This window comes from Pogona vitticeps, chromosome 3 (assembly GCF_051106095.1).
Source record: "Pogona vitticeps strain Pit_001003342236 chromosome 3, PviZW2.1, whole genome shotgun sequence".
Lineage (NCBI taxonomy): Eukaryota > Metazoa > Chordata > Lepidosauria > Squamata > Agamidae > Pogona > Pogona vitticeps.
The window spans coordinates 232,269,663-232,295,678 of record NC_135785.1 but is presented as its reverse complement, the minus strand read 5'-3'; the positions used below and the strand labels follow the sequence as shown (position 1 = coordinate 232,295,678).

The following is a 26,016-nucleotide window of genomic DNA, read 5'->3' as shown; positions in this document are numbered from 1 at the left end:
CTTCATTGATGCACTCCCTGAGGACAAAAAGGTGCTGGCACAAACCTTTCAACAAGAAGAGTTCTCGGTTGCCAAGCAACATATGCTGTCTGCCAGACACACTGTCAGTGCCATGGCCAAATCTATGGCTACCTTCATGGCACTTAGGCATTTTTCCTGGCTAAGAACTGCTGGTCTTAGTGAGGATGCGTGTGCCCGTATTGAAGAAGTCCCATTTGACGGGGCAGGTCTTTTTTAATGCTGAAACAGACGACATCTTTTAAAATGTCCAAAAGAACAGAACAGCTGCTAAATGATGGGGAGTCTACCCCACATACCAGCAAGTGTCCGCAGCACACTCAATGGTGCCGCCCTTATAACTCCAATCAAAAATTCCAGCATGAACCTCAAAGGCAAACATCTTACACACCTTACTACAAACAACAACCTTCCCAGGCCAAATCCTGCCAGCAAGTCACAAGGCGCAGTCACTGCAAACCCAAACATCATGTTTGACACTCAGACGGCTGAGATCCCGACACACTCTCACATCCCTCCTCCCTGCATGGGAAAGCATCACCACCGATACTTGGGTCCTTTCCATCGTTCAAAGTGGATACCGCATACAATTCCACCAGCTACTTCCACAACCGCACACCTCCATCATAAACCCTGCAAGACGAAATTCATTCACTGCTGCTGAAAGATGCCATAGAGCCAGTACACCAGTCAGGCAGACACTTTCTCTCTCATTATTTTATGTCCCCAAAAAAAGATGGAGGCCTCCGCCCCATCCTCAACCTCAGGGAGCTAAATCAATACATCATTGTCACCAAATTCCATATGGTTACCCTCGAATCTGTCCTCCCCCTACTGTGCAAAAAGGACTGGTTAGATCTAAAGGAACCTACTTCCATGTATCCATCCATCCATCTCACAGGCCTTACCTTTGCTTCCAACTTGGAACTCAAGCCTATCAATTCAAAAGGCTCCCATTTGGACTCACAACAGCTCCCAGAGTCTTTGCAAAATACATGGCTCCCGTAGCAGCTTGCCTCAGACTTCAAAAAATTTATAATTTCCCATACATAAATGACTGGCTCCTCCTAGCTTGTTCCCGTCGCAAGGTGCAATGAGACATTCAGTTTACACTGTCTCTTCTCCACGATCTTGGCCTCGCTGTAAGCATACAGAAGTCCAAGTTAAAGCCTCCAAGGCTAGTTCACTACATAGGAGCACTCATAGACTCCAAACATGCTCGAGCATTCCTCCCAACAGACAAGCGTCTCAAGTTGCTATCCCTGCTTTGCATCTTTACCCCTCATGCACTTGTACCCATGTTAACAGTGCAATATGTCTTAGGCACCATGGCATCAGTGACCACTGTAGTACAATATGTACGTCTCAAAATGAGGTCACTCCAAGAATGATTCCTGGCTTTGTTCAATCCAATAACAGACCCTCTGTTACAGTCACCCCAGAACTCGCCATCCAGCTTTCCTGGTGGGGCACCACTCAAAACCTTACAATGCTCAACCTTTCCAACAAGCGCGTTCTCTAATGCAAGTCACCACCAATGCCAGCCTCACAGGATGGGGCATTCATTGCAAATGCCTACAGATTTATGTGCAATGGTCACAAAGAGAAAAACTACTCCATATGAATGAGCTAGAACTTTTAGCAGCGATAAAGGCTTTCAAGGCTTTTAGAGACCATCTTGTCAGCAAAATGGTTCAAATCACAACGCACAACACTACCATGATGTACTACATTCTCAAACAAGGAGGCACTCACTCTCCCAGCCTCCTTTATCTCGTAGTCAATCTGTGGGAATGGTGCCTATCCCATCATATCTGCCTCATGGTGATACACATAGCCAGCCAAGACAACAATCTGGTAGATCTTTTCAGTTGCAAGGAATCCTAGGCCCACGAGTGGGAACTTGACCGAGTTGTATTTCTCCTTCTTTGCAAATGCTGGGGCACACCCACCATCAACCTTTTTGCTTCCCGAACAAACCGGAAGTGCAAACCCTTCCATATGAACCTAAGCAGCAGTTAAGATCTAGCCAGGGGGCCCTTTTGAAAGAGCCGTCCCTCAAGGAGGTAAGAGGGATGGCTTGTAGACAAAGGGTCTTTTTGGTAGCTGCCTCCAGACTATGGAATGCCCTCCCAACTGAGATTCGTCTGGCGCCAACGCTCATCACATTTCGGCGCCAGGTCAAAACCTTCCTGTTCCAGAAGGCTTTTAATTGAAATAATATCAACTGTGGGTCCTGCTGGCAATTTTTAAAGTATATATTTTAATTGTATATTAATTGTTTTAGCTTTTTTATTGTATTTTAATTGTTGTACGCCGCCCGGAGACTTTTAGGTAGTGTGGGCGGCATATAAGTTAAATAAATAAATAAATAAATACTGTTCACACGCAGGAGTCAGCAAACACTCCCACAGCGACGCATTCATAGGCCATTGGCCCAAGTCACTAACTTACCTGTTTCCCCTGTTTCTGCTCCTCCACAAAATTGTAGTTCACTCCAACAGGACAAACCCAATGCTATCCTCATAGCTCCATGGTAGCCACAACAACCTTGGTTCCTGGTTCTCCACCAACTCTCATCCAACATCTATCACCTGTCCTGCCTACCTCACCAGCTTACACAGAACAAAAGTCAAATTCTCCACCCAGACCTACCTGCCCTTTATCTGGCAGCGTTGAGGATTCTGCCTTCCTGATGAATGCTCTCCATAAGGTGAAGAAACCCTCAACTAGGCTTACATGTATAAATGGAGGAAATTTCAATCCTTTACTACAGCATCTTCCCTATCATCAGTCAATCCTCCCCTAGCTGCTGTCCTTCGTTTTTTACATCTAAAAATGAAAGGCTTCTCCCTTTCCTCCCTAAAGGTTTATGTTGCTGCAAACATCTCTTATCAGTCACCAGCCTCTCCAGCAGCTCAGTTCTTCAGACATCCTACTCTGAAGTGTTTCCTTAAGGGGCTGTCACACATTTACCCAGACGTGCGTTCACCATCACCTCAGTGATCCCTGACAGTAGTCCTTCAACAACTTACAAGGGCCCCGTTTGAACCCTTAGCGTTAACTGACCTCAGACTACTCATCTTTAAGACAGTGTTCCTTGTTGCTATTACGTCCGCTCATTGTGCCAGTGAACTTGAAGCCCTATGATCAGATTACCCTTATCTCCAATTTTATCCAGATAAGGTCAAACGTTTGTAGATATTTCGTTTTTGCCCAAAGTTGTCTCCCAGTTTCATATGTCCCAACCATTGGTTCTTCTGTCTTTTTTTCCTTCTCCATCTACACCTCAGGAAAAGGTCCTTCATACTTTGGATGTAAGAAAGGGCCCTTGCTTTCTACTTGGCCCACATGCAACCCTTCAGACGTTCAGCTCAACTTTTTCTCGGCTACCAACTTCCTACTAAAGAAGGGAGCCTACTAAAGAAGAGCCTTGTGGCGCAGTGGTTAAACCGCTGTACTGCAGCCAAAACTGTGATCACGACCTGGGGTTCAATCCCAGGTAGCTGGCTCAAAGTTGACTCAGCCTTCTATCCTTCTGAGGTCGGTAAAATGAGTACCCAGCTCGCTGGGGAGGCAATGTGTAGTCTGCATAATTAACTTATAAACCTCCCAGAGAGTGCTTGAAGCGCTATGGAGCGGTATATAAGCAGCACGCTTTGCTTTGCTAAAGATCTTCAAGTGACCTCGCAGAGGATATCTAAATGGGTTGCTTCCACCATTCACTTAGCTTACCAACTTGCTCAACTGCCAGCTCCACAATCTGTTCGCCCTCATTCTACCAGGGCAGTGGCAACATCTACGGCATTACTTGGCAGCATTCCCCTTCCAGACGTCTGTGCCTTGCCACTTGGTCACAGCTATCCATCTTTGTTAAGCGTTACAGATTGGATGTTTGGCAGAAATCCGATGCCGCCTTTGGATATGCTCTGTTATCCTCTACCTTGGAGTGACACCCTCCTGCAAGTAAGACAGCTTGTTAGTCACCCAGGATGTGATTCACAGAGGCCACGAAGAAGAACGACAGGTTACTCACCTGTAATTGTAGTTCTTTGAGTGGACCTTTGTGATTCATACATCCTGGACCCAACCTCACCACTGTCACACCATGCTTATCTATGTGGCGGTTGACCTAACTAAAAAGGCAGTCTTGGCACCAAGGGACATATATTGACGGGGAGGGGTCTACACTGATGTATGTTTTTGGCTACCACAGAAGCTCTAGAATGATCTGATGAGGCTCTGCGCATGTGCGGATTACCTAGGGTATGAATCACAGAGGTCCGCTCAAAGAACTACAATTACAGGTGAATAACCTGTCATTTTATGAATTCCTAACCTTTGTTCATCTGCTTTAGTACTTCTTCACTGGTTTACCTTTTCAGTCCAATGAATTCTTAGCTCCTGCAATACATTCATATTTCAGATGCTTCAAATAATATTGTGCATTTAAAATCTTTAATTCCATGCTGTACAGAAGAACCAAGAATACATACCACTGTATATTGTGCATACCTAAGGCCTATTTTAAGTTTTAGTTGCTTGTTAGATTCTAGAGTTAAAGAAGATGGCAGTGCTTTGAGCCATCTCTTTTCTGATTTTTATAGCATGGCTTCATTCCCACTGTTCACTTCTCTCAATTCCAAGGCACTTATGCTTATAAACATTTTAGATTTTTAACTATTTGGTTTTTACTGAGTACCATGAAAAGTTTAAAAGACCAAAGGAAGTCTATCAGTTTCAAAGTTGGTTAAAAAACAACAACAAAGCCCTTTCTAGCACCCAGCTTCATTCCTGGCAGGTAAGAATGAATGGTAAAAGATGCTAATAGTTGTCGTTACGTGCAATCAAGTGACTTCTGAATTATGGTTACCTTTATAGAGATTTAAAAGTGTGTAAATCATTCCTTGAGTGTGTTCGAGGAATGATTTGCCATTGCTGCCCTCCTGAGTTTCTATAAGGTTTGAACCTAAATGGACAAAACTATCCATACCACACTGGGTTCCCAAAGAAGCTAATATTTGTACAATATGACAACATATCTATGGACTTTATCTCAAGAATGTGATCCACAAAATCCCTGACATCAGCTTTTCTTCCTTTTCATTAGATCCTAAAAGTTACGTAATCATATTTATCGTACCACAAATATATTTTATTCTGACATACAGAACAAGGCTTGGTCTATGGATGTAAATGCCCAACTGGCAGGGAAGTATGACAGACATAGGGCCAGTTTCTGAGAAAGTGTTGAGAAGGAAGACTAGAAAGCCAAGCCAGAACAACACACACAAGGAGCAGTTCAAAGGAGCATGCCAAATAATAAGTTGGAATGCAAGCCAAGATCAAGCCATCAATCATAAATTGATCCAAGCAAGGAGTAGCCAGAAGCAAGTTAGTAGAGCTTCAAGGGCAGAGTGGCAGGGTGCCAGTGAGTCAGGCATTTCAGAAGAGCTGAAAGCAAGGAACAAAACAGGCAAAGTTGGAATTGTTCTCAGCAACTGGGCTTGGGGTAAATGGCATTCTTAGACAGCTGCAGCTGGGCAGCTGCCATCTACACCTGCAGCCAATCAGAAGAACCTCACACACAAAGCATTCTGTCTCAGTGCCATGCACTATCTCTCAGTAGAGCCTTGCTGTCCAGCATTAAGAGACCTGTTTCCCTCTAGGGTTTTTTTTGGGGGGGGGGTGCGTCTTTCTCAGTGGCTTCTGAGCCCCCTCCATCTGGAGGGTGTGGGCTGTTTCCAAGCTCCACTACAGCCGCTGGCATCTTTAAAGACAGACCCTGAGCTGAGGACTTGAGCTCTCTTTATTAAGAGCTTTCTAGCTGCAGCATATCATTCTGATTCTTGCTGTCAGAGGAAGACACCTCCAGGCAGGGCACTAAGGCCTGTAATCCAAGTATCTTTATTGATCTAGTTCTTTAGAATTATGACTTCTTGTCCTATAACCTGTTGACAAGGCTGTCATCTTTCTATTTGCTTAGAAGATGGACAGGCATGGCCTTTACTGTACACTATTAGATCAAGTAAGCCCAATGCCTGTTCTCTATCTAATGAATCTTGCTGAGTTATATTGTGAGCTATACCCACATTTTTTTCTTTTTGGGATCTTATCTCAATTCCTGTGCCTCTCCTCCTCTGCCTTTTTCCTAATGTTTGTGAGCGCCAAACTGGATTTCTGTCTTTCCGGCCTTGGATTGTCGCGCCCTGTTCTTCACTATCCAGGTAGTCTTTCTAAATATTACTTCAAATTCTTTCCTCCAGTTCTTCTCTCCAGAAGTTGACTTTTCACTAACATCATAATCCTTCATATCATAATCCTTCATAGTCTTTCCTCTCTCCTCACCACAACTTTCAAGGGAAGCATTTCATTCACATCTTATGTCTCACTAAAATCTATTTGTGAAACCTTCTGATCTTATCTCTGTTGCTCATTTGGGTATCTTAAATAGACATTCTGCCATACTGATTAAAAAGCCCCAATAATGCATGCAGGACTCTTTCATGTTTTGATTAGTACCAATTTTGGACCTGTTCCATAAGGTCTCCATAAAATAATGTTCCTTCTAGCAAAGTTGTGAGATTCAATCCTCTGATCATTCATGCCCCATAAGGGCTTATTATTTCAGCACCGACAATCAGGTGGCCCACAGGTTTAGAAACACCTGTCCTAAGCACACATGCTCATACCTGTCTGAAACTCTCAGGAGCCACTGCAAGTCAGTGTAGCATCTGTGCTGGGGGGCCATACTGATTCAGTTGATCTACATGCTCTGATATAGTAGAAGGCAGTTTCTTATGTCTCTTATTATTATAGCAGTTTCTATTGCATCTCTGTTTGCATGAGCATAATTGCATTCCTAATCCTCATATTGGATTGGTTCTTTTATTAGCATTAATGTACTTAATTCAGTATAGCTTTATGTCCAAATTTCTGTAACATCTGAATGTAAAAAAAACACGCAAAAAGAAAAAGATAGCATGTCACTGACCTAGCTTTTTGTATTTAATTATACATATTGGGCTAAAAGCTCTAAAAGTTGTTAATGTTTTAAATCTTTGGTACTTTTTGCAAATGAAAGACTTCTTTCCTGTGATTATTTTCTGCAGTAATCAAAAGGACATTAACATGGACAGGAAATTAATCTAGCACTCTAGAGATTAATATTAATCTGATAATGTATTGTCCTCATGATTTTGGGAATCCTTTCTCTTATGGTGCATTATGGCAGCGTATTTATAAGCTGTTGAGTTAAAGGTTCCCAGTGCTTAAAATATGTCCCCATATGTATTTTGGTTTTTCTTTCTAGACTAATTCAGGTTGCCTTCTTTCAACTGGTGTTGTACATAGAATTAATAGCGGTATATGCCAACCATAACATTTGGGTTGGACTCCAGTTCACTGCTTTGGAAATCAGCCTGATTTAGTTCACACTGATTCAGAAACTATCTAGTTCAACAGGCAATTTCATAAACAATAAACCTGTAATATTTCAGAAAGATTGCTTTAAAGCTAAAAAGTTCTCATGAATGAAAAACAGGTTGATTTTTAACTAGCAAAGAATGTGAATCAATCTGTAATGTATTACTTCAGCTTCCCTCACCTAGGATGCTGGTTTGGAAATCCTTGATAAAACCTTTATGCTTGATTAGAAGCTGGGGCTACTAATGAGAACATAATATCCTCTTCCCTTTCTTCCTCTCTCCCCACTGAAGTGATTTTCTTGTGTAGGCAACTTTGGGAGAAAACTACCAGTTTTTCCAAACACACGGCATTGTGTTAAATCTAAAATATTATTATTATATTATTATTTATTTAATTTATATCCCGCCTATCTAGTCATGGTGGACTACTCTAGGCGGCCAACAACAGAGATAAAATACAATAACATAAAACAGCATAATTACAACAACAATTAAAAATAGGGAAACAATAAAGGAGAGAAAAAAAATCAAAAGTAATCTGGAGAGAAGGCCTGCCGAAACATCCAAGTCTTTAATAAGTTCTTAAAGGTGCCCAGCGAGGGAGCTCCGCGAATGCCAGGAGGTAAGTTATTCCAAAGGCGAGGAGCCACCGCCGAGAAGGCCCTATTTCTTGTTTTCTCTTTTCGGGCCTCCCTCGGCGTTAAGCTCCTCAGCCTCACCTCCTGGCTCGCCCGTGTGACCCGGGTAGAACTTGGTGGGAGTAGGCGTTCCGCCAGGTATCGAGGCCCTAAACCGTTTAGGGCTTTATACGTAAGCGTTAACACTTTGAAGTCGATGCGGAACCTGATGGGCAGCCAATGCAATGCGGCCAGAGTGGGCGAAATATGTTGGAATTTTTTCACTCCACTGAGTAATCTGGCCGCCGCATTCTGCACCACCTGTAATTTCCGCAGCAACCTCAAAGGAAGCCCCACGTAGAGCGCATTACAGTGGTCTAATCTTGAGATTACGAGCGCGTGTACTAAGATGGTGAGCGCCCCCACATCCAGGTAGGGCCGCAGCTGGGCTATCCGCCTGAGGTGAAAAAAGGCGGTGCGGACCACGGACGCCACCTGGGACTCCATGGAGAGCACCGGGTCCAGATGGATCCCCAAGCTGCGTACACCATCCTTTGCAGGGAGAGTCACCCCCCCAAAAGAGAGGGAGTTTCCCAAATCCCCAACTGTGGGAGGGCCCACCCTCAGTACTTCCGTCTTGTCCGGGTTCAGCCTAAGCCCATTCTCCTGCATCCATTCCAGTATAGTCCCCAGGCAGCGCTGAAGGCACAGAATGGCTTCTCCTGCGGTTGGCGAAAAGGAGATGTAGAGCTGTGTGTCGTCCGCATACTGGTGACATGAAGCACCACACCCCCTGATGACCCCACCCAGCGGCCTCATATAGATGTTAAATAGCATTGGGGAGATAATCGACCCCTGTGGAACCCCACAATTGAGGCTCCACGGGGCCGAGACTCTCTCCCCAAGCTGAACTCTCTGGGGGCGGTCCTCCAAGAAGGAACGGAGCCAGGACAATGCCAGGCCACCTATTCCCAACTCGGAGAGCCTCCCCAGGAGGATACCGTGGTCAATGGTATCAAAGGCCGCTGAGATGTCGAGGAGGACCAACAGGGACACTTTGCCCCTATCGGCCTCCCTCAATAGGTCATCACACAGGGCGACCAAAGCCGTTTCTGTGCCGTGGCGCGGCCTGAAGCCCGACTGGAATGGATCCAGGGCATCTGTTTCATCCAGGAGCGCTTGAAGCTGGTCGGCCACCACCCTCTCGACTACCTTGCTAAGGAAAGAAATATTGGCGACGGGCCTGTAGTTGCCAATTTCGTCCGCCGCCAAACTAGGTTTCTTCCTGATGGGCCTAATGAGTGTGTCCTTCAGGGCAGATGGAAATCTGCCCTCAAGGAGAGACCCATTTATTATAGTCGTGGCCCACTCCGTTGTTAGCGGCCTGGCTGCTTTGATTAGCCAGGCCGGGCAAGGGTCCAAAGAGGAGGTGGTGGCACGACAGCGGTCAAGCGCCCTGGAGACAGTGTCAGGCGTAACAGGCTGAAAGGTGTCCAGGATCACCAGGCAAGACGGAGCGCTGGACATCTCAGCTCGACTCACTGTGCTCAAAAAAGGAGAGAGGTGTATGTATATAGAGACAGAGATAATCTTAGAACTGTATAGCTGAAAGAGACACTATGGATCATCGAGTCCAACTCCTGTCAAGGAGACACAGTGGAGAATCAAACTTCCTACCGTGTTTCCCTAAAAATAAGACAGGATCTTATATTAATTTCTGCTCCAAAAAACATATTAGGGCTTATTTTCAGGGGATGTTTTTTTTCATGTACAACACTTTCTGTTTATTCAAATACAGATATGTCATCATCTTCAGGCTTCTGCACAATGGTGGAGGAAGGGGTTTCACTTAACTGGGGCTTATTTTTGAGGTAGGGCTTATATATGAGCATCCTGAAAAATCATACAAGGGCATATTTTCAGGTTAAGTCTAATTTTGGGGGAAACAGGGTATCTCTGTCTCTGCAACCAGATAGTTAAATCCCAGAGTCATCCAGCACTCTTAGGAATATTCAGATTGGATTTAGTCCACTTTGGAGGAGTGTCACTTTGATTTGAGCATCCTCCAAATATCTGAATTTGGCCATTGCCATTCAGGATTTCTCCAGGTCTAAAGTACCCTTCTATTTGTTCAATTTTTTTAAAAAAAATGTCATTCTAAATGCCTTTTAAATGGTGTGGGATATCCTGAGCAAAAATGCACATTATGTATATCTTAATGCATACGTATAGTATTTACATACATGGCTCCATGAGGGAATAAAATACTGAATACTTCTACTTCTGTTCTTATATACTGTTACCTGTGGAAACAGCTCCATTTAGTATGATTGTGCCTAGATCTGAATAAACATGCAATGGCTGAAATCCAATTGCTACACATAAGAAAATTTGTAACTTTTGGTCTGGTCTGTTCCGGCAAACAGTAAGTCCTTGCCATGATTCTGAGCAGCATGTGCGCACAGCAAAGTCAGTCTGCACATGTACCCCCAGAACTGTGGCAGAGACTCTTTATTTGACAGCTAGGAACAAGCTTAAAGTTACAGATTTTCTTATGCAAGCAACAGGATTTCAGCCATAGGTTTGCATTGTTAGAAACTGTTTCTTTTCCCCATTATGAAATGTAGTGTCAACAAAGTCTAGAGAGGCATTTTGTCTGACTGAACAGGTATTTTCTGGCAGCGTACTTCAGGAATGATACCAAATTTTCAAAGAAACCATGCAGCAACTGATACAGGTAAATGACTTTTAACCATTAATGTCTCAACTGTGAATGACTGGTTTTAATATAAAGACCATGTACCAAGGCTATAATGATTTGATGGAATTTTGGAAAGTTACTTTTAAGAATAATAAACTGAATGATATACTGCATCTATCTATAAATAAGCAGTGGTAGAATAATGCAATGACTCAGACCATCATTCTATTAATATCTCAGTTATGAATGTCTTCAACCTGACATTATATTAATTCCTCTAAAAATAACTTTCCATGTTTCATCTTTTAGTTCTCCTGTCCAATTTCATTAATTTGTAATCCAGGCATCACCTTAGTCCCATAGTCCCATCCTTGTTAAAATTTTAATTTTCACATCCCTCCGTGAAATGCGTAATACGTTTTGTGGATTTTAATTTGGTTATTTTTATGTAAACTTTATATAGTGCCCAAATTATGTGACTTGCACAGTTTGTACAGATGTCTCAAAACTGTAATCACTGTTGTCTTCTTGTGTGGACTTCAAGTATCAGATGCTTTGGTGGATTGATTGCTTCTTTACTGATAAATCAGCCAATCATCTGTACTTTCTCAATGTGTGTACTCTTATTTCTTAAAAGGAATGGACATTAGATTTAAACAAATTGCCACAGAGACAAAAGCTAAAAGCCAGTAATATGCAGCTAGAGTAGGTTTATTCAGTCATTCAAATTTACATAAGTGTGATCCAGCAAACCCCCACTGATTCAATAGATCTACTTTAGTTGTCAGTATCAACCACTATGTAATTGCAGTAATTTTGGTAGAAAAAACAAATAGTGCATGTCTTGTTCTTGCTCTGGAGAAAAAGAATCTCATCAGGCTTGAAAAATTCTTCTCAAGGTGTTGCATAATGTTGAAAAAGTGTTAACTGGAGGCAAATAAGGAATTTGTGAATATTCTTATATTCTTATTAATAATATCTTAATTCGATTAGGACGTCTCTAAATATTGCCACTCCAACTCTGACCTTTATCAGCATGTTGTTTAGTCATTAATTCATGTCCGACTCTTCGTGACCCTATGGATGAGAGCATGCAAGGCCCTCATGTCTTCCTTCATGTTGGTAGCTTAAATGACACTGTCCAGCCATCTCGTCCTCTGTCGTCTCCTTCTCCTCTTGCCCTCACACTTTCCCAACATCAGGATGTTTTCCATGGAGATTTCCCTTCTCATAAGACGGCCAAAGTATTGGAGCCACCACTTCAGGATCTATCCTTCCAGTGAGCACTCAGGGTTGATTTCCTTCAGAATGGATAGGTTTGTTCTTGCAGTCCAGGGGACTCTCAAGAGTCTCCTCCAGCACCACAATTCAAAAGCATCAATTCTTCAGTGGTCAGTCTTCTTTATGGTCCACCTCTCACTTCCATATATCACTAGGAAAAGCCATAGCTTTGGCTATGCAGACCTTTGTCGGCAAAGTGATGTCTCTGCCTTTTAAGATGCTATCTAGGTTTGTCACTGCTTTCCTCCCAAGAAGCAGGTGTCTTTTGATTTTGTGGCTCCTGTCACCATCTGCAGTGATCATGGAGCCCAAGAAAGTAAAATCTGTCACTGCCTCCATATCTTTACCTTCTATTTGCCAAGAGGTGATGGGACCAGTGGCCTTGATCTTTGTTTTTTTGATGTTGAGCTTCAGACCATTTTTGGCGCTCTCCTCTTTCACCCTCATTAAGAGGTTCTTTAATTTCTCCTCACTTTCTGCCATCAGAGCGGTATCATCTGCATACCTGAGGTTCCAGCAATCTTAATTCCGGTTTGGGATTCCTCCAGTCCGGCCTTTTGCGTGATGTATACTGCATATAAATTAAATAAGGCGGGGGACCACATACAGCCTTGTCATACTCCTTTCCCAATTTTGAACCAATCAGTTGTTTCAGATCCAGTTCTAACCATTGCTTCCTGTCCCACATATAGGTTTCTCAGGAGATAGATAAGGTGGTCAGGTACTCCCATTTCTTTAAGGACTTGCCATAGTTTGCTGTGGTCCACACAATCAAAGGCTTTCACATAGTCAATAAAGGAAAAGTAGATGTTTTTCTGGAACTCTCTGGCTTTCTCCATAATCCACCGCATGTTATCTTGTTAGCATGTCATCAGTATAGAGAAATCTTTACTATCCTGAAAATATACAAGATTCACTTTTGACAAGTATCCAAGGGCATACTTTTGACAAGTATCCAAATTGGACATTCTAATTTGTAATTGTGTGTTTGTGCGCTATACATCAGAGTGTATACATCAGTTCATAGTGCACAAATCCATCTTTTGCTTGGAAGTTTAAACAGAAAAGAAAGTTACAAAGACCTATCTAATCTCAGAGGAGTTGTATCCAACAAAAAGCTTGATTTCTTTTTCATAGTTTTCTCCACTGGTCTGGATAAATTGGTGGCATCAGGTTTCATTATATTAAATTCCAAGTTCTACTAGATTGAGAATACAGTATTTTAGGAAACACCCCATGGAAAGCATTGTTCATGACTGTCAGCTTGTATATACCTTTAGAATAGACAACCATGGATTTTGGCTTTAAGATAAATATAAACAGGAAACTTACATTTTAATTCATTAATTCTTCCCCCACTGTTTACAAAAGATAGAAAAAGTCTAGGTTTTTGTGTAAGAAGGGGATTGATTGGAGTCATGTACATATTCGTTCTCTTCTGTTTATGCAAGATAATAAGAGTATTAACATAGAGGTGGAATAACGGTGTTTATAATTCCGTCACAACTGTTTATATAAGATAAAACCAGTGCTTTTTAAAAAGCAAAATGGTGAGAGAACATTTGCTGTTATGTACATACATTAATTTCTTCCACTTGTGTTTATAAAGAATAGGGATGAAAAAGTTTAACAAGTTGAAGTGAACTCAATGCTGTTTATAATATGGTCCTTGCTGTTTACCTAAGATGAATTAATTTAGAGTATATAATTTTTGCTCTTCAGAAGGAGAATTGGGGTGACAGTGTTTGGGGCTGTGCTGTGTATGTGTAGTAGTCTCAGAATTCTTTTCCTTATTAGGGAATATGGTTGATATATGCTAAATCATTCCAGTATGAATATAATGTGGTTTCCAAAAACAAGACACACATCAAAAATTGAAATGACCTGCCATGCATTAGACAGCCTGGGATTTTCTGAACAGACTGCAGCAAACATTAGAGAGAAAATGGTATGCAGATAACTACAAACTTTCCAATGAGCAGAGGGTTGGACTCAGTGGTTTTATAGGCCCCTTCCAACTCAATTACTCTACATTCTATGAACAGTAAATTCTTTTCTTACTTTTGAAAAACTTGACCCATGTTTTAAATAGTGTTTTTTTCTGCAGATCTGTTTTATTCCTAGAATAAATTAGACAAATTATTCAGTGTGCTTTATCCTACACTACCCAGCTAATTTAACAGTGGCAGGTGGCAGAGAGGCTACAATCCAGATCTAATCTTTGTTTGTGAGCCTGTAGCTCAACAGTGCATTAGGAGCATAGGTGATTTGATTCCAGAACATTCAGTACTGACCCATTCTACTCACCCAACCAACCTCATTCTATACCATTCCATAGGAGGTATAATTTTTTAAAAAAATCAGATAATGTGTACAACAGTGCTGGATGCATTAAGCCATACAGCTCTTGCCAGGTCTAAAGCATGCCTGTTCTAGAATTAGAAGAGGTTTAGTTTTAGGGCCTACATAATTTAATATCATTTGTTGAAATGCTCTGTAAAGTGGCATAGTAGAAAAATTGGCCTGTAGCAAAAATTAGATCTGTATTGTAGCCTCTTTGCCACCTGCCACTGTTAAAGGAACTCAGTAATTCAGGATCATGTATAAGGCACATCGAATGAATTCCACCCATTTTATAACAACCATTGTCATAATCGTGTTCATAGTCCCAAATATTGCTATGGCTGTTGAAATCTCCCACTAGAAAGTGAGTGTTTTGGTTTTCCATATCAGATGGTTTCTTAGAGCACAGTGGTATATTAGGTGGTTTATAAATCAGTGTTACTGTACATGCAGCCAGTTCAATTGTCAAGCTTCCTATGTTGTCTTCTTTAATATAGTCCACTGAGAGGACTGTACTAGCTAGTTTTACAAAAGTGGCACTTACATATTGTTTGTGGCACCTCTCAGCAACTAGACACATCCCAGGAATGTTTGGTCAATATTGGTGAGTTCCTTTGTGAGTTTATTGGACATAGAGGACCTCATATTTCCATTCATGGCGAAGTGAAGCTAAGAGTTCCTCTTTAGATGAATAGATACAATCTATATCAATATAAATTATTGTCATTTGTGGGCCTAAAAAGAACTGTTGGGTCATTTTGCTCATCAACATGTTTACAGTGCACTGCTTCTGGATTGGAACAATAAGCCAGCTGAATGCCATTGTCATGGAAATGCCCAAGTGTACTCTGAATGCTTTCTGCTCTGTAGGGAACATTCCTTCTGTGCCCCAGTATCTAAATCATTTGTCATTCCTTTAACTGTAGATGTACCTTGACCATTTGCTTTATTATTGTCAGTATTATTGCTGCACAGGAGTGCAGCAATAGATAATGTGCAACAAGGCAAACAACCATTCCATAAGGCAATTCAAATCATGGGGCAATTCAAACAAAATTTATAACTTTTAAACTGAATTCAGAACCAAATGTGGCACACATGTAGCAAACAGTCTCTTCTTGATCAGTACCAAATTTGGGGGAGTCTGGGCCAACGGTTTTTGAGTTACAATTTTTTTTAAAAAAAAGTAACATTTCTTCCTCCCCCACCACAGACATCAGAGACCTTTTTTGTCTGCAGTTTTTCAAAAGATAAAATGCATTGGAAAGACCTAACTTGCTTATCTTCAAATGGAATAGTTAGTCTCAGCCCCCTCTTTTTAAATTTGAAATTAATCCAGGCATCACAAACTATAAAAGTAACTCTGAAAAACAGCCATTTCCAAGGGGAAAAACTGACTCTTTGGTTGTCTTATAAACTGGCTATCAATACAGTGGTGCCTCGCATTACGAGCACTCTGTTTGACGACGAAATCGCATCACGACGAAGATTTTGTGATCGCAAAAGCGATCGCAAAACGATGTTCCCTATGGGGGAATTTCGCTTTGCGATGATCGGTCCCCTGTTTCGCTAACCGATTATCACAAAGCGATGATTTTCGGCCAGCTGATCGGTGGTTTCAAAATGGCTACGGGGTGAAAAACATGGCCGCCCAACGACGTTTTTGTTCAACAGCGATTTTTTTCAGAACGAATTAACGTCGTCATGTGAGGCACCACTGTACAAATGTTAACATTGTTTCATCTTGAGAGCTAAAGGGAGATTTGAACTTTTGACACTGCCAATCAGGACCAAATTAAATGACTCGTAGGAGGAGAATTTTCAAACTCCTTCCTGGCCAAACAGACATTAAAAAGAGTTTATTTTTAATGGATAAATGGTTTAAATAGTGTGAAAATTAAAATATATATTAAAATATAAAATAAATATTTAGGGTGAAATTACAGTACTGTTTTTTGCTTTGTGGCTGGGGGTGGTCTGCCTTGATGTCAGCAGAGCTTAGGTGCCTATTCCACTCATCTTGTCACTATTAAATTGTTTGGTAATTAAGAAAAACTCCAAAGATTTCTAATGTGTGAGGATTATATGTGTTACTGACTCAAGTCCAAAATGCCCTGTCATTAACTGCTCTGCTCAGAACTTGAAAACTAACAGCATCTTATTTTAAGTTGTTTTCTCTTCCTGTTGCACCCTCCTTCCTAGCAATCTTGCCTTTTGTATTACGTTCTGCTCAGCTCTTGTAAATTAACAGTTGTGGTTTCCTCTGTTGAGGCAACCTGTCTCATAGGAGCCTTGAGACATTTGAAGGGGGGCACAGACTGGAAACAGTTCTTCACACATCACCTTATGTGAATTTCGTTGTATGGTATACTGTGTATATACTTACAATGACAATAAATTATATTATTATTATAGGTTTCATTATACAATCCTGATTTGGCCTATATTTCGTTCATATTGTATTTATGGCCATGCCCAAAAAACCCAGTTGAGAATGGGATATAGTGTACTTGTGCTCACTGCCATTCATAAAGTGACACCACACAAGAGAAAATTCCAGAAGCTGACTCTTTAAAATCAGTTACCCATTCCTCACCCAAACACAAAGCAATTGTCAGGGATGTTTTTCAACTAGTGTAAAAAAAAAAAAAGATGTCCTGTAGACTATCTTCACTGCTGCCATTGGTGTTGCCAACATTCAAACTACCCTTAGCTATATCAAGCCTGGTATCCTTTTTCCTGATGGCAATGCAGGGATAATATTGTGCAGCAATATTGGGCTGTTTCCTGGCATTTTAACCGTGGAGACAGAAACACAATACCTCACATTCAATAACCCAAGGTATTGCTTTTATTTTATTTTTTAAAGAATTGAACTTCTCCTACTTCTATCGTTTGTGGATGGATATTTTTAACTTTGCTTAGTTAATTAATTATTGTTACTAAAAATAAAATCAATTGTCTGTTCCCTTATCAGACACGGTTAATAGTGTATTTGCAGATGAGTCTAAAAACTGAAAAATATATTTCGAACCAGAAATATTTTAGTGATCTTTTGCTGGGATCTTAACTGTGGAGACAAAGCGGTGTTAATATGAATGATCAGGCAAACAGTCTATTGGGGAAATTAAAGCATTATTTTTGCATCAGTTGTTTGTGCCAAGTTTTATATCATGTGGTCTAAAACAAGGCAGTTTTGCACATCAGAAATACTGTAGGAGTAATAATAATGAAGTATTTAAAAAGTATCTTGCTTGGAGCCTTATTTTTCATTTTGGCCATACATATCCTTCACTAAAATCATGGTTAGATACTGGAAAAATAACTAAATCCTTTTTTTTAACCACGTATTGGAGATGACAGACTGCAGAAACTCAGTGGCATTTTATAAAGCATGTAACAAAAACTGGGATTTGCCAGGTTCCATTTATCTGGCCAAGAATATATTTCTGTGATCTATCCCAAGGATATTTTCGCAGAGTCTTACATTTAGTGTCTAAATTAATGATAGCGCTTTTTTCCTTAGCCATGACAAAATCTACTCCATACTTTTATACATTGTTACAGGTTTTTTTATCATGAACATATTCTGTAAAAGCTTTTTCTGCTTTATCATTTTGACAGCCAATTCCACCAAATCTTCCAGAATCATCATACTCTCTTTTTAACTTTTTTTCTGTTCCAGAAAACTGCAAGCAGTTCAGAATTACACAGCACCAAACAGACACAAAACTGTTTTCTGTAAGGTAAGTCATCTTTGTAGAACTCTGCAAGGAAAAATGTAAAATCATATATGTTTCCAGCTAGAAGCTACACTCTGAGTTTTGGAAATCGTGAGGTATCCATGGCTATTCAGTGAGTCGTCTCTCCTTGATCTGGCATGCACATTTTGTAGATAACCTCTTATGAAACAATTAAGTTCCGTTGCTCTTGAGTTTTTTGGTAGTTTTGTTGAATTTTTCTCTTTTACAGAAGGGAGGATTCAAAACTGTGCCACAAATTACTGTCCTATTATTTGCCTTTTCTATTCCTTTCTTGACCTTTTGGCTTGTAAATTAAAAAGCAAAAAGTGCTGAATTATAAAATGAGTGGTTTTTTGAAAAATTATCCATTATTGTTGAGGCTGTTCGTATTACAGTGGCTTGTGTGACTGAAGTGTTTGTGTAGTCAAAGTGCTGGGGCTTTATGCTTAGCAGGGACAATTATATAATCTGTACCCCTCTTTAGAATTTTTGACTTAACTACAGTAGCTTGAGATGGATTATTCTTCAATTGACAATTAAGACTCACCAGATTTGGAAAATATTTGCTTCTAGAGAAAATGAAATCTACTAAAAACCATTTATTGATACGGTTTAAAACATCTGTCGTAAATTTTTGTTCTGTTGCAGCTATTGTAGCTATTGTAGGTGTTGCTACTTTAGCAAGCATGGCTTTTTCTGAGCTGATAGCAATGTTTGTTAGATTCTACCTTTCCTTGGTGAAAATGTCATCAGACAGAGAACACATTGGTTCCATTGTTGTACTTCTCTAACCATTAAGACGTTTTTCCTGATATTCAGCCAAAATCTTGCTTCCTGTAACTTGAGCCCATTATTACATGATCTTGCCTAGATTAGCCCTTCCAATAGATCTCAGAGATCTGGACATTTTTTAAAGGTGTACTTCTTTGTCCCAGAACTGCAGAAGGCTGCAAACTGATTGCTGGAATAATCAGAGCAAGGCCCTAATTGACCAGTGTTAGTCAGGTCGTAAACCACCTGGAAAAACTCTCCTTGTCAGTTCATGGCCTCCCCTATGATCTTGATGTTAAATTCCCTTTTTGCCATTTTTGGGCATTGCCATACCTTCTGATCATGATCTTAATAACAGTCAAATAATAAGCCAATCGATCCCTCCTCCTCCTGCTCTCTATCCATCTCCTTACTAACTTCATAGTCCTGTAGGTTCAAGAAAGATGCAACATCAATCAGATTAATCTTGTGCAATAACAGCAACAATTATTTCTCATCTGCCAGTGTTAAACATGGTCTTAGCTTGTGTTTTCAGACACTAGGTGGGTTAATTGTTCTTTTTCTGGATAGCTCAGTGGTTTAGGTATCTGGCTGCAGAACCAGAGATTGGGAGTTCAATTCCCTGCAATGCCTCCTTGACAGGAGCTGGACTTCATGATCCATAGGGTCCCTCCTAGTTCTACAGTTCCAAGATTATTATCCTTATTGCCTGTGTTAATTTTTTGATTAGGGCTAGACAAACTAAGAAAACTAGAAAAACTAAGATCATGGCCACTGGCCCCATCACCTACTGCCAAATAGAAGGGGAAGATATGGAGGTAGTGACAGATTTTACGTTCTTGGGCTCCATGATCACTGAAGATGGTGACAGCAGACATGAAATTAAAAGACGCCTGCTTCTTGGAAGGAAAACGATGACAAACTTAGACAGCATCTTAAAAAGCAGAGACATCACCTTGTCGACAAAGGTCTGTATAGGCAAAGCTATGGTTTTTCCAGTAGCAATATATGGAAGTGAGAGCTGGACTATAAAGAAGGCTGACCACCGAAGAATTGATTCTTTTGAATTGTGGTGGTGGAGGAGACTCTTGAGAATCCCCTGGACTGCAAGGAGAACAAACCTATCCATTCTGAAGGAAATCAGCTCTTAGTGCGCACTGGAAGGACAGATCCTGAAGCTGAGGCTCCAATACTTTGGCCATCTCATGAGAAGAGAAAACTCCCCAGAAAAGACCCTGATGTTGGGAAAGTGTGAGGGCAAGAGGAGAAGGGGATGACAGAGGATGAGATGGTTGGACAGTGTCATTGATGCTACCAACATGAATTTGACCCAACTCCGGGAGGCAGTGGAAGATCAGAGGGCCTGGTGTGCTCTGGTTCATGAGGTCACGAAGAATCGGACACGACTTAACTGCTAAACAACAACAACAAAGACATCATAATGAGATTCTCTGATTATCTGGAGAAACTTTGGGTCTCTATCCAGTGAAGGACAATTTTGAAAGTGGCAGTGAACAAACAAAATATAAATATAGCACAGTACATCTTTATGTATTACGTTATCATCCAGACATAGTGAAAGAAAAAAAAAACAATGTGGGAGAAATCTGAATTATGTACTCAGTAGTCTTCATCATAGATTGTCGTCACCCAACAGGAATTTATTGAAGGACATGAGTATCACATGTGTTCATAAGTTTCCAACCCTGCACATTGTCTCCAACAGCAGTGGCCAAACCCTTTAATAATATAACTGAACCACAATGAATTCAAGTGCCATCTGTTTACAAACAGAAAGAAAAACATTTGGCAGTAAACATACTGTAGGTTGCTATATCAAAGAATCCCTTACAGACTTCACTGGGATAATAATTAATTCATGTTGTCCAAAATATTAGGGAGAAACCAGTATGCCATACTGGATAGAGTGAAAGACCAGGACTCCAGAGACTTGTACAATATTCAGATCTCCACTTTGTGATGGAAAGTCATTGATATATAAAGAAAGGTTATAGCAATAGAAAATCATTCTTTGGACATTTTACATACCCTGAAGGTCCTGGGAGCAACTTATTGGAGCATAACAACACAATTTTTAGAGATAGTTATCCCTAGGTAGTTATCTAAAACTACACCTTTAAAATTTAAGCTTGTTGTTCAATACCAGAAGTAACATTTTTTGTAAAGCGAGGAATCCGTCCTAAAGCACAGCGGGGAGCCATTTTGCATAGCGGGCAGCCATTTTAGAGCCGCCAGTCAGCTGTTTTAAAATCGCCATCTAGCGAAAAATCGGTTCCCAAAGCAGGGAATCGATCATCATTAAGCGAATTTACCCATAGGAACATTGTTTTGTGATCGCAATAGTGATCACAAAAACTTCATTGTAAAGCGGTTTCGTCCTTTAACGAGGTAATCATTAAGCGAGGCACCACTGTATATTTTCTGTTTCAAACATCATCCGTTTGTATTTCATGGGTACAAATTAACAATTGACAAAGGTTGTTGCATTAGTTTATAAATCAAGTTAAACATTCCCAGCCTTAGTGAGATACTACAGTAGAAAAGTTTTATATTTAGACAATTCTTCCTCACAATTAAGTCATGCAGTCTTTCACTTCAGAGAAGTGATAACGTTTATTCACAATACCAAGGTTGATGTGTGATTTCCTGCTGAAGAAGGAGAAAAACAAATAGAAAAAGTCTAGGGGAACTATTCTTCTTCTCTTTCAGTAATAAATACTTGTTTGTGCAGAATCCCTTTTTTACATAATGCCCCAAATCCACTTGCATAGTTACACATACATACCTTAAACAAGGTAACTTTTGGTGGCAAATTGACTTATGTTAAGAAAACACCATAGACATGTCTCCTTTGCGCACTAATAGTGAAAGTGGCCATGTAACGGATAGTTAGGTAGCAGCATTTTCCCTATAAACATGTTTGTGTTACACTGGCATAACTACACAAGAGGATTTGGGCCAGTACATTATAAATGTGGTATAAAGGCTTCCTTTGGTGGTTTAATGTACAAGTTTCACGAACCCCAACAGTATCAAAGGAAGCCTTTAGTCAGCAGCAATTTGCTGCTGCTGCTGCTGATGTAATTCGTCTTGAATACACAGAGATGCACAACAGAATTCAGACTACATTTAATGATCAACTGTGATCCGACTTCATATTAGTCATTTCAAGCCATTGCTATTTTCTGCCAATAGAACATTGTCATTTGTATATATCAAGTTATAGCTGTTTTGTCCACCCATTTCCCTTCTTAATTCCTCTGAATTTCATCAACAGTTCTGTATATGTTCTGTGTATAGATTGACCAGATAGAGAGATTGACTACTTCCTTTTCTGACTCTTTTGCTGATGGGAAACCACTGTTTCTCCATGCTGTGTCCTATAGTCTGTAAAGGACATACTGATTTTCTTGTGAGTTTTTTTTTTTTTGTATGCTACAGTGGCCAACATAGTGCTTATCTCTGGTGCTTATTCCTTTTCCGAATCCAGCTTGAACATTTGACATATCTCCTGCCATTAGTAATAAACCTTTGTTATAAAATCACATTTTTACTTCCATTGTATGTAGAATAAATAGTTATAATCATGAGGAAGTACTGGTGGAATTTGCAATTGTTGCATGTAGGAATAACTAACTCATTAAAATCATTCAAATCTTAGTTCCCTGGTCTGTAAGCTGATCCTACTGTATTCATTAATATTGTCTCTACATGCTCAAATAAGAAAAGCAGAAGAATTTCAAGTGAAATTTTTTATGTGTTTCATTTGCTCACCTGAGATGTCAGGGGTGGGGACACAATGAAGCAGACTTTGTTTCCGCTGGTATATCTTATGATATTATGAACTTTTATATCAAATAATCTTATATGGAAAGTTGGTTGTAAGTAATTTAGAGTTCAAACCATTATTTTTTTTGGGGGGGGGTTCTTTATCTTACAGATTTTTCACATTTTGTCCTTGGAGGGAATCCCTTAGGACCGCCATGGACACAGGAAGATTTCCTGCAGGAGATTAAGTTTGAAAGCCCTACATTGCTTGGGGCTAAAGTATTGTCATCAATAGGTTGTGGGGGGTTGTTTTGTTTTTTGGGGGGGTACTGTCACTTTCAGGGTCTTACACTGTCAGTTTCAAATACAGTGTATGGCATAGTACACAAATCTTTGAAACTGAGCACCCTAGGAGCTTGAAATTGACAAGAGCAGGCAAAAGATATAAAAATACTGATGTGGAGAATACTTTAGACCCCAGCAGCATACACCTCTCAAACTTAATCTTGGCAACACAATGCTTTTGTGTTGAAGCATATAGGTAATATAATCATATATTCAAAATGCTTTGTGATATAATCTAATAATATAACAGCATACTAAATCTTACAGATAGAGTTGGGGGGATAAATTTCTTTTAGCTGAGTAGGTTTACCTCTGCAAAGGGTCATCACAGAGGTCATTGTTTGATATTTTGTTCTTAATGGCCAGTTAATGACCCATAATGACTGATGCTCAAGCTATCTGTTGAACATTCATTGTTTACTTGTATAGCAGTAGGTAAGATTTATCTTGGTGCTAATAAGGAATTCTGCAGAGAATCACATTATTTCCTTCACCACTTCTACAGAATTATGTACAGAATTTTGCAGGAAGAAATGGGATATTTTGGTGGCTAGGAAGGGAACCAAAAATGCAGAAAATTCCGTAGAAACCTGTGGAACCGAGATGCACTTATATTCATAATCCTAGTGAAAATATAGCTTTCTTACAGTATGATGTGAACTTAGCTTTCACATGTTTTCCTATATCCATCTAATGTCCCCTGATCCGGTACAATTACATTGTTATAATTGAAAGGGGTTCTAAGAACATTATCAGAACACTCTGGATTTACTGGCTCACTCATGAGGAATCTTGAGGCTCCCAAAGGAAGATATAATTACTAATAAGAACCAATCAACTAATGACTTAATTCATCTCTCAGGGTCATTTCCTCACATTAGTAGCCTATTTATATGAATTACTGGACCTTTAAAGTAATTACCTTATTATTAATAATAAATAACAAGCAAAATTTCAATAATTGCTTTTATTAACTATCACCAAATGTGCTCATTAGTACAGTGTGTGCCAACTTTTCAATATTTCGTGCTTTCATAATTCATATATTCAGTTTGCTTTAAATTTCAACTCATAATTTCATTAATTGTGCCATGACTGCAGATTTAAAGTGTGTTCTAAACTGATGTCCTAAATTAGGGTCTTAAGTTGTTTGGGCCATCCGGAGTGGATTTATTTGCTAAATTGTTTCCTGAATTATGATGGTTTATCTGCTATAGAACATTTTCTGTGTTCCTATAACTTAATGCACGGGGGATCCAGTAAACTGGATTAATAGATTTGTAGGATTTATTTGTCCATAGGTTCCCTTTATTTTATTTTATTACATTTTTATTTCATCAGGTCCCCTTTGTTTTATTTTATTTAATTTTTAATTTCATCTGTTATTCAAGGCTGCTAGTCAATATGTTCATTTATTCACAAATCTGTTACGTCCCATTTTCCATGAATATATGTATTTTTTAAAATGCAAAAAATATACACATGTTTATATTTATTTTATTCTAAAATACACATGCCAGGTATGGTTGTACTTTTTTAAAACAAAAATTTCTAAAAAGCTCAGAAAATTGTGAAAGTTGAGGAATAAGTGTGTCTGATCTGTGAGCTGTGAATCAGATTGTGTCTGGTAAAAAATTAAGAAAGAACAAAATCTTTGAGCATCCCTTGGTGGTATACATGGTGTTCGTTGTTTCATTATCCCCTTTTACCCTCATCACTGTCCTGGGAGGTTGATAGGCTGAGAGAAAATGACTGACTTGTAGCCAGACAATCAGAATGTTTCATGAATGGGAGGAGTCTTCCCTGTATGATATTGTGACATTTTGTAAACCCCATGCTGGGTCTCATTCTTCAGTTTTCTCAGCGTAATTGTAGCTTATAATATGTATTTGTATGGCATAGGTCCTATTTGGGATCAGAGGGAGAAGTGCTGTTTCATTATTTGTATAAAGTCATTCACGTGTTTTAACATTTACCTTTAAGTGTAGTAACTCAGACTGAATAAAATCAGTGGATTCATCAAGGACTAATGACAGCAGAAAACCCACTAGTAATATCAATAGAGAATTCACTGTCATGGATCTTGTATCAAATCCTTCAGGGACGATTTGTATTTTGCCAATTATTCCATTGCAAATTATAATTAATAACATATTATGTCACCATTAAATCAAAACATTCACACCAAATGCAAGTAGCTGATGTATGGATAAAGATAAACTTAACTCCTTCTGGTGCTTTTTTCAAACTTTGCTTATTCTCAGAGATTCCCCCTTTTCCCAGCCTTCTTGCCCGCAGAAGCAATAATGTGATGCTTCTACAGCAGTACTCTGCAGCTCACTCTCCAGCTCATTCTTTGAAGATGCTTTTCTCAAAATAGAGATTTATCTTGATTGAGGATTCTATTTTGACAGCTGGAAATTCATGATGGATGTTAATTGGAGTTTAGTTTTAAAACTCAAAACTACTTTTATTGCATGTCTTTCACTGATTTCTGTGAAAATCATGATTATACTTTTTTGTGGACATACCCATGGTATGCTTCAGTTTAGTGCCTTCATCCATTTAAAAGTTGAATTTTGTCTTCCTTTGTTTTTCTTAAAGCAAGCTTTATTCCAGCCAACCTTATTCATAGAGAGAATTCAGTTTCCTGATGTTCTTATACTGAATGTGACTTTGTGTATAAATATAAATACATTCCACAGTAGACTTGTACAAATGCTTAACAAATATTTGCAGTGCACTTAGTGGAAGGATAACAAGCAGCTGAGATTTACATTGACTCTCTATTGTTAAAACAAAGAAAATGTTAAGATGTTCAAATGCATTTATTGAGGCTAAATATAATTTCTTCTATTTTAACAGATAACCAGATCAAAACAAATGCATGTAGCATTAGGTCTTTATGACGTAATTGGAAAACTTATTGGCCAAAATCCTCTTGGCGTGATAGGCAGGTTTTATGTAACTTGCCATGGCTA

At 39.7% G+C, this 26,016-nt stretch overlaps 1 protein-coding gene across 11 annotated transcripts in view; it reads left to right on the top strand.

The window, feature by feature from the left end:
• The window catches only part of ZBTB20 (zinc finger and BTB domain containing 20), a 675,920-nt gene that overhangs the window by 447,407 nt on the left and 202,497 nt on the right, over window positions 1–26,016 (top strand). For all 11 annotated transcript variants that reach the window (XM_072993815.2, XM_072993818.2, XM_072993813.2 and 8 more), the window contains one exon: window positions 18,073–18,133. The gene's annotated coding sequence lies outside the window, so the exon portion shown is untranslated. The remainder of the gene's footprint in view (window positions 1–18,072; window positions 18,134–26,016) is intronic.